The sequence below is a fragment of the Canis lupus genome, chromosome 33 (assembly GCF_048164855.1).
Source record: "Canis lupus baileyi chromosome 33, mCanLup2.hap1, whole genome shotgun sequence".
In the NCBI taxonomy this organism is placed as follows: Eukaryota; Metazoa; Chordata; class Mammalia; order Carnivora; family Canidae; genus Canis; species Canis lupus.
In genome coordinates, this window is record NC_132870.1 from 15,204,379 (window position 1) to 15,213,719 (window position 9,341).

The window sequence follows — 9,341 nt, forward strand, 5'->3', positions numbered from 1 at the left end:
CAGCTGGGAACTACATACATGACTTTCTGCACCAATCTCAGAGGAGCATTAACTAGGGGCTCACATGACTGGTTTCTTGAGTTGTAAATGTAGTAGATTGATCATTTATAAAACCAGTACATAGGTTAAAGCACAAAAGTAGTAGAATCAATTATTTCTATAAAAATCAGTCAAGGAAAAAAAAATCAGTCAAGGAATTCACAAAATAAATGGATGTAAAGTATAATACCATTTACAGAAAATGTATGGGGGGAGGAGTAAATATTTAGTGCCTTTAGAATGAGTTAAAACTAAAGTAACTATAAATTTAATATAAACTGCTATATGCTGGGGTGCTGGTTGGCTCAGTGGTTAAGCATTTCCCTTTAGCTCAGGTCATGATCCCAGGGTCCTGGGATCAAGCCTTGCAAGGGGATCCCTGTTCATTGGGAGCCTGCTTCTTCCTCTCCATCTCCTGATCCCTCTACTTATGCTCTCTTTCTCTCTCTCTCTGTCTCAAATAAATAAATAAATAAATAAATAAATAAATAAATAAATACTAAATAAATAAATAAATAAAATCTTTTTAAAAACCTTTTATATGCAGAAGATATTATATATAAACCTAATGGTAACCACAAATCAAGTACTAGTAATAGATATGCAAAAAATGAAGAGAAAAGAACCCAATCATATCACTAAAGAAAAGTCATCAAACCACAAGAGAAGAAAGCAAGTAAGGAACAAAGAAGAACTACAAAAACCATAAAACAAGTAACAAAATATCACTAAGTACATACCTATAAATAATTCCTTTGTAAATAAGCTAAACACTTCAATCAAAAGACATAAGGTGAATGAATAGATGAAAAAATCAAGATATATATAGCCTATGAAAGATGGATTTCAGGCTAAAGACATGCAGATTGAAAGCAGAGGGATGAAAATATACTTATCATGCAAAGCAAAGTGAAAATAAAGTTGAGATAGTAATACTTATGCTAGAAAATAGACTTTAAAACAAAGACTATAGCAAGAGACAAAGAGAAGAGCACTGTATGATCATAAATGAAACAATCCAACAAGAAAATATAACAATTATAAATATTTATGCACCAAGGGAACAAGGGAACAGACACATAAAGCAACTATTCACAAACATAAAAGAAACCACTAGTAATGCAATGATAGTAGGGGACTTTAACACCTCACTTAAGTCAATGGATTGGTTATCCAGACAGAAAATCAATAAGGAAACAGTGGCTTTGAATGACACATTGGACCAGTTGGATCTAACAGATATGTTCAGAACATTCCATCAAAACAGTGGAATATACATTCTTTTCAAATGTACATGGAATATTTTCCAGAATACATCACTTGTTAGGCCACAAAACAAGTCTCAGCAAATTCACAAAGGTTAAAATCCTATGATACATCTTTTCTGTCCACAAGAGTATGAGACTAAAAATCAACCACAGGGAAAACCTGGAAAGAACAAAAATACATGGAGATTAAATAAATGTTACTTAACAATGAATGGGACAACCAAGAAATCAAAGAGATAATAAAACTATACACAGAGACAAATGAAAATGAAAACATGATGGTCCAAAATCTTTGGGATGCAGCAAAACCTGTCATAAGAGAAAAAATTATAGCAGTACAAGACTAAATAAACAAGAAAAATCTCAAATCAACAACATAACTTATATTTAACAGAGCTGGAAAGAGAAGAGCAATCAAAACCCAAAGCCATTAAAAGAAAGGAAATGATAAAGATTAGAGCAGAAATAAATGGAATAAAAACTAAAATAAAAACAGATCAATGAATCGAGAAGCTCATTCTATGAAAAACATCAATAAAATTAATAAACCTCTAGCCAGACTTATCAAAGAAAAGAGAGAAAGAAAGAGGACTAAAAAATAAAATAAAATAAAAAAAATGAAAGAACTAACAACCAGCAGCACAGAAATACAAAGGATCCTAAGAGTGTATTATGAAAATTTTTATGCCAATAAATTGGACAACCTGGAAGATAAGGATAAATTTCTAGAAAAGCACAACCTACCAAAACTGAAGCAGGAAGGAATAGAAATTTAAATAAACCAAAACAATTAGTAGCAATAAAATTGAATCAGTAATCAAAAAACTCTCATCAAGTAGAAATCCAGGACCAGACAGCTTCACAGGTGAAATCTACCAAATGCTTAATGAAGAGTTATTGCTTTTCTCTACAAATTATTCCCAAAAATAGTAGAGGAAGAAGAGCTTCCAAGTTCATTACATGAGGCCAACATTACTCTGATACTACAACCAGATAAAGACACTGCAAAAAAAGAAACCTACAGTTCAATATCTCAGATGAATATAGATGCAAAAATCCTCAATAAAATATTAGCAAACCAAATCTAATAATACATTTAAAAAGTCATTCACCAATATCAAGTGGGATTTATTTCAGGATGCAAGAGTGATTCAATATTCACAAAGCAATCAACATCAATAAGAGAAAGGATAAAAAACATATCACCATTTCAACAGATGCAGAAAAAGCATTTAATGAAATACAACATACATTCATGATAAATATCCTCAACCAAATATGGTTGGAGGGAATTTATCTCAACCTAATAAAGGCCATGTATGAAAAACATCATACCCAATGGTAAAAAACTGAGAGCTTTTCTTCTAAGATCATGAACAAGACAAGGATGTCCACTCTCACCACTTTTATTCAACATAGTACTGGAAGTCCTAGCCAGAGCAATCAGACAAGCAAAACAAATAAATGGCATCATATTGGTAAGAAAGCAGCAAAACTGTCACTATTTGTAGATGACATGATACAATATATAGAATCCTAAAGACTCCACCAAAACTGCTAGAATTTATCATTAATTCAGTAGAGTTACAGAATACAAAAATCAATATACAGAAATCTGTTGCATTTCTATACACTATTAATGAAGTAACAGAAATTAAGAAAACAATCCCATTTACAATTGCACCAAAAATAATAAAATACCTTGGAATAAACTTAATGAAGAAGGTGAAAGACTTGTATTTTAAAACTATAAAATATCGATGAAAGAAATTGAAGATGACACAAACAAATGGAAAGATATTCCATGCCCATAGATTGGGGGAAAATTGTTAAAATGTTTATACTACCCAATGCAATTTACAAATTTAACACAATTGTCATCCATCAAAATATCAACACCATCTTTCACAGAACTGGAACAAATAACCCTAAAATACATATGGAACCACAAAAGACCTTAGATAGCCCCATATATCTTGAAAAAAATAACAGAGCTGAGGATATCACAATCCCAGGTTTTGAGATATACTACAAAGCTATAGTAATCAAAATAGTGTGGTACTGGACAAAAATAGAACATAGATCAAGAGAACAGAGTAGAGAGCCTAGAAATAAACCCATGGGTTTTTAAAAATTCAATATTTAAATTCAATGTAGTTAGGGATCCCTGGGTGGCGCAGCAGTTTGGCGCCTGCCTTTGGCCCAGGGCGCGATCCTGGAGACCTGGGATCGAATCCCACATCGGGCTCCCGGTGCATGGAGCCTGCTTCTCCCTCTGCCTGAGTCTCTGCCTCTCTCTCTCTCTCTGTGACTATCATAAATAAATAAAAATTAAAAAAAAATAAATTCAATGTAGTTAATATATACTGTATTATTAGTTTCAGGGGTAGAATTAATGACTCATTAGTTGCCTATAGTATCCACCGTTCATTACATCAAGTGCCCTTCTTAATACCCATCATCCAATTACCCTTTCCCCCCAATCTACCTCCCCTCCAGCAACCCTCGATGTATTTCCTTGAGTTCAGCATCTCTTGAGGTTTGGCTCCCTCTCTATTTTTATCTCATTTTATTTTTCCCTCTCTTCCCCTATGTTCATCTGTTTTGTTTCTTAAATTCCACATATGTTTGAAATTATATGGTGTTTATCTTTCTCTGCCTAATTCATTTTCCTTAGCATAATACTCTCTAGTTCCATACATGTCTTTGCAAATGGCAAGATTTTATTCTTTTTGATAGCTGAGTATATTCACTGTGTATATATATATACCACATTTTCTTTATCCATTCATCTGTCACTTGATATCTGGGCTCTCTCCATATTTTGGCTATTGTGAACATTGCTGCTATAAACATTGGGGTGCATGTGCCCCTTTGAATCACTATGTTTGTATCCTTTGGATAAACCCACATTTTTATGGTTTACTAATCTTTCACAAAGAAGCAAGAGTATACAGTGGGAAAAAGACAATCTCTTCAACAAATGGTGCTGGGAAAACTGGATAGCTATATGCAAAAGAATGAAACTGAATCACTTCCTAACATCATATGCAAAAAACCTCAAAATGGATTAAAGACCTAATTGTGAGACCTAAACCTATAAAAATAAAGCACAGGCAAAATTTCTCCCATATTGGCCATAACATTTTTTCTAGACATGTCTCCATCAGCAAGAGAAACAAAAGCAAATTAAAAAGCTTTTGCACAGCGAAGGAAACCATCATCAAAAGAAAAACAAACTGCTGAATGGGAAATGGTATTCAAAAAGGATATATCTTATAGGGGTTAATATCTAAAATATATAAAGAACTTAATCAATTCAACACCAAAAAACCCCAAATAATTCAATTTAAAAACTGGCAAAGGACATGAATAGACATTTTTCCAAAGAAAATAGCCAATAGTGCTTGCTTCGGCAGCACATATACCAAAGAAGATAGCCAACAGATACATGAAAAGATGTTCAACATCACTAATCATCAAAGAAATGTAAATCAAAACCACAATGAGATATCATCACACCTGCCAGAATGGCTAAAATCAAAAAGACAAGAAATAAGAAATGTTGGTGAGGATGTAAACAAAAAAAGGAACCCTCTTGCATTCTTGGTAGGAATGCAAGCTAGTGCAGCCATTGTGGAAAACAGTATGGAGGTTCCTCAAAAAAATAAAAATAAAATTACCGTATAGTCTAGTAATTCTGCCACTGGGTATTTACCCAAAGATAATGAAAACACTAGTTCAAAAAGATATGTGGATCCCTATGTTTATTGCAGCATTATTTACGATAGCCAATATATTGAAGCAATTCAAATGTTTGTCCATAGATGAATGGATAAAGATGTGATATATATAAAATGTGGTATACATATATGTATGTATGTGTACACACCCATACATACATATACACATACTGGAATACCACTCAGCTATAAAAAAGAATAAAAATCTTGTTATTTGTGATAACATAGATGGACCTAGAGGATTTAATGCTAAGTGATATAAGTCAGTCAGAGGGAGACAAATATCATGATTTTATTCTATGTGGAATTTAAGAAACAATCAATAAAAAATATAGAAACTATTAAATATAGAGAAGAGGGTTACCAAAAGTGGGTGGGAAATGGGTGAAATAGATGAAAGGGGTTAAGAGTACACTTATCTTGATGAGCACTGAGTAATGTATAGGACTGTTGAATCACTATATTGTACACCTGAAACTAACACTGTATGTTATACTTGAATAAAAAATATAAGAGCCCTTTTTGCAGTTTGAATCCCCTATTTCTAGAAACAAACAAAAAGTCATAGAAGTTTCAGTGGGACAAAGATTTTCAGTCGTACCAAGCAAGACCATTTAGATGGCTGCATCCTTGTACATCTCAAGAGGTTTTTGGACTGTGATCTTGGGAATATATGTCCTAGAATTGTCCATTGCACCATCAGTGGAGCTACTGTGGCCACTCTAAAGTATTATACAGTAATTTAAAGTCTTTTAAAATCCAAACCGTGGTACTATTATTTATTGCAGAGACTGCAGGGAATTTTTTTTTTGTAAGTATGCAAAATTATCTTCACAAACTTAAAGAAAACATTTATGAAAGAATACAGACAGCAGGAATAGAAGTAGGCCCTTGCTAGGGTCTGGGATTAAGAGTTATGAGTTCAGAAACTAAGATTACTCTCCCTTTTTCTGTAATATTCTGGTTTCCCATATCTCTTTCTGCAGATTGCTTTTTTTCTGGTTCTCTCTAGAACCAGTCCTCTATGCATTCCAGGAAAAAGTGCCAATATTTACTGGGAATTCTTTAATATAATTTCAAATTTCTGAAAGGAGGAATTGAGTTAATCAAGCCTGGTTAAAGTGTCTATTTCAAATGTGGCCAAAAAGCAAGATGAAATAAGTCTCTATTTTCTCAACTGGAATTCTAGTAGCTAACACAGAAAACTCAGTGAGAAATATGCATGAGGGTGGAAAGAAAATTCAGGAAACTATTCAGGATATACAAATTCAGGATATACAAATGATAGATGATAGGTAGATGATAGATAGATAGATAGATAGATAGATAGATAGATAGATAGATAGATAGATATAGGTGAATATCTACATATATATAAATTTAAACTCATTTACTTCCCCACATATAAATTTAAACTCATTTACTTCCCCAATATCTACATATATATAAATTTAAACTCATTTACTTCCCCCCCCCCATTTAAACCAACAACTTCTTATGACATGTATTTACATGAATGTTCTAAGGACAGTTCAAATATATTTTTATGTATTTATCATATAACTCTCATATCAAATATGTGATTTAAGTACAATTATTATCCTCATCTTATGGATAATCAAGGTTTAGAGTGTTTAATTAATTTTCCTGAAATTACGTAGCTAACAAGTAGCTACTTTTCGTGTTACTCTGATTTGCTTTGTCACAATTTCTCTTTTTTTTTAATCTCTTGAAACCTAGTCCAGTGTCGCAGATAAAGCAAGTAAGCAAATAGGTTAACTGAATTGAATGAAATCATAAAGAAAATGAACAATGAGGTAACTTCAGTCTGTAAATACAGTATGGTACAAAGTTTATAGGGAGGTATTAGAACCGGTCTTATGTTTAGGTTGGCCTTTAGTGTCAATGTTAAAACAGCTATCCTGGAGTTTAAACATTATCCTGCTTTACAAATGAGCAACTCTATCAATTAAGCTGCAGTATATAGCCAATTCATTTTCTTTCCAAAGCACTTTAAATAAAGAACAAAACTATAGCACATTCGTTTAAAAGAGGACATTTTTGTTTTGCCCTAACATGTGTTGTTTGACTACTATGCTTGTGTTAATTTATTAGGAATAGCTTCAATTCATTGTTGAAAAGATAATTTGTATTAGTTGATTAATCAAATCATAGAAACTAAGGAATTACATATTTTGAAAGGATATTTTCAAAACTAATGAGATATTTCAAGGCAATATCCAATCACATGATTTAAGGAACAAATTTTCTCTTTGTTTGTTTAAATGCTGCTAGAATTTACTAAGGATTTACTATAATATTTGCTAAGATTATCTGAGCAGGTGTGGCATATTATATTTCATTAATGTTAGTGACCACCTGTAGCTTTTAACTTGAATGTCATTCAGATGTATTTTTTCAACCTTTATTTCATCCAGATTCTTCGGAGCCCATCAGAGGAATGTTATCACTAACAAGAAAGGGAGTTACTTCAAACACTAAGTATAGTAACCAACCCAGGCAGTGTCATGATGCTTGTCTGTGCCCAGGGAAGTGCAAATCAAACTGGATTCCTAAATGTTCAATCTGATCTACTTGTGAAGACAGTAGTGGGGGTGGGGAAGCAGACCTAAGTGGTACATCTGATTGATGGCCTGTTTTTAACTTCTATAATGGTGAGCAAAGGTCAATCTGACCCGCCAAATAAATATCCTGAGAGATATTAATCACACAATGTTAGGGCGGGAAGGGACCTGAGGAATCACCTGGTAAATGCCCGTACTTAATAATTTAGTAAACCCAGTCTCAGAGAGATTGCATTTTACTCAAATCTCACTATGAGTTATTGGAAAAGCCAAGCTGAAACTTCATACTTCTTGCCTCTAAACTACTGTACTTTCCAGTTAGCAATTTTTGATTCCAGCGGTTAACATATGGAGGGATGATCTGAGGAAGGGATGGAGCAGTAGGAAAAAAAAAAAATGCTATTTTAAGGATGTTGATGTCCTGTGATGTTTTAATGAGAGCTTATTTTTTTACTTAGTGTTCTACCGATGATAAGTCTACCTAAATATGCACATATGAGAGCCTAAGAAATGATCACAGGAAGCTATAAGCTAATTCCATTTTCTAAAGGGCCATTTGCAATTCCATTCAATTAATTCCCTCATTGTAATGTGTTTATACCTTTGCTGAGGATAGGCCTACATTATCTTTTTTGCATTAATATAAAAACTTCCTTTATTCAGTGGTATGCTCGAATTGATAGTCAATTGTTAAGTTTTCAGGAATTTCATGAGCTAGTTATTAAATCCAGGCATTATTAAAAATTAAATTGTATAAACTTACAATGAAATAAATTACATTAAAATCATAGAGAATAAATACCCAAAACTCATAATTTCCTGTTTATTTTACTGGTATCTATTATTCACTATTATCTCTTATTATTTTGAGGTTATATGTCAATTATAACCATATGCTAGAAATGCTATATAATATAATTTGCTACATAAATACCATCCCAACTTTTTATTCAGTCATGTATGTTTGGTAGCTTAAATCAGCCACAGTGAGAGTATTTATACCATGGAAATCAGCAAACACTACCCAGCAGGTCTTGATGTGTCAGTTACATAAAACAGCACACAACAGTCCACAATCCACCTATACTGCACCTTGCATCTTGAAGAGTCGAGACCTCAAGTCAGTTACCACTTCCAAACAAAAGTCTTAATTCAATTATCTAGCTTGCTGGGACATACTTGTGTATTTATTCATAGGATGTGATAGTTTGATAAAATGGCAAGACATTGGACTATGGAGGCAGAGAGATAAAGATCCCAATCTTACCTCGGCTAACTTTTGACTTTAGTGTGCAGCCTATGGGGAAAGTGTCTTGTCTCCATTTGGATAAAAGAAACCAACAACAAATAATGCCCTCATTGGAATTTCCCATTGCTTTTGTGACCCATGTTGTATGACCTAGTAAACTTTGAATCAATTAAAAAGAAATAACTAAATAAAAAGACCTTGGGTCCAGCCGAGCTGCCAAGTGACTTTTTCCTAGCTCCCTTTCCCCAGGCCCACGGGATTGTGCATGCATTCATGTGGAGCTTCTATTTCATATTGTAAATGTAAATAAAGGAAGACCATCCCCCCCAAAAATGTTCTTCTTCATCTGCCAGAGTTTAGTTTCCTTATGAATAATATAGGGGTATAATAATATTTGTATCATAGTGTTGTTTTAAAGGTTAAATAAGATAACGTAAAATGCTTAAAACATTGGTTG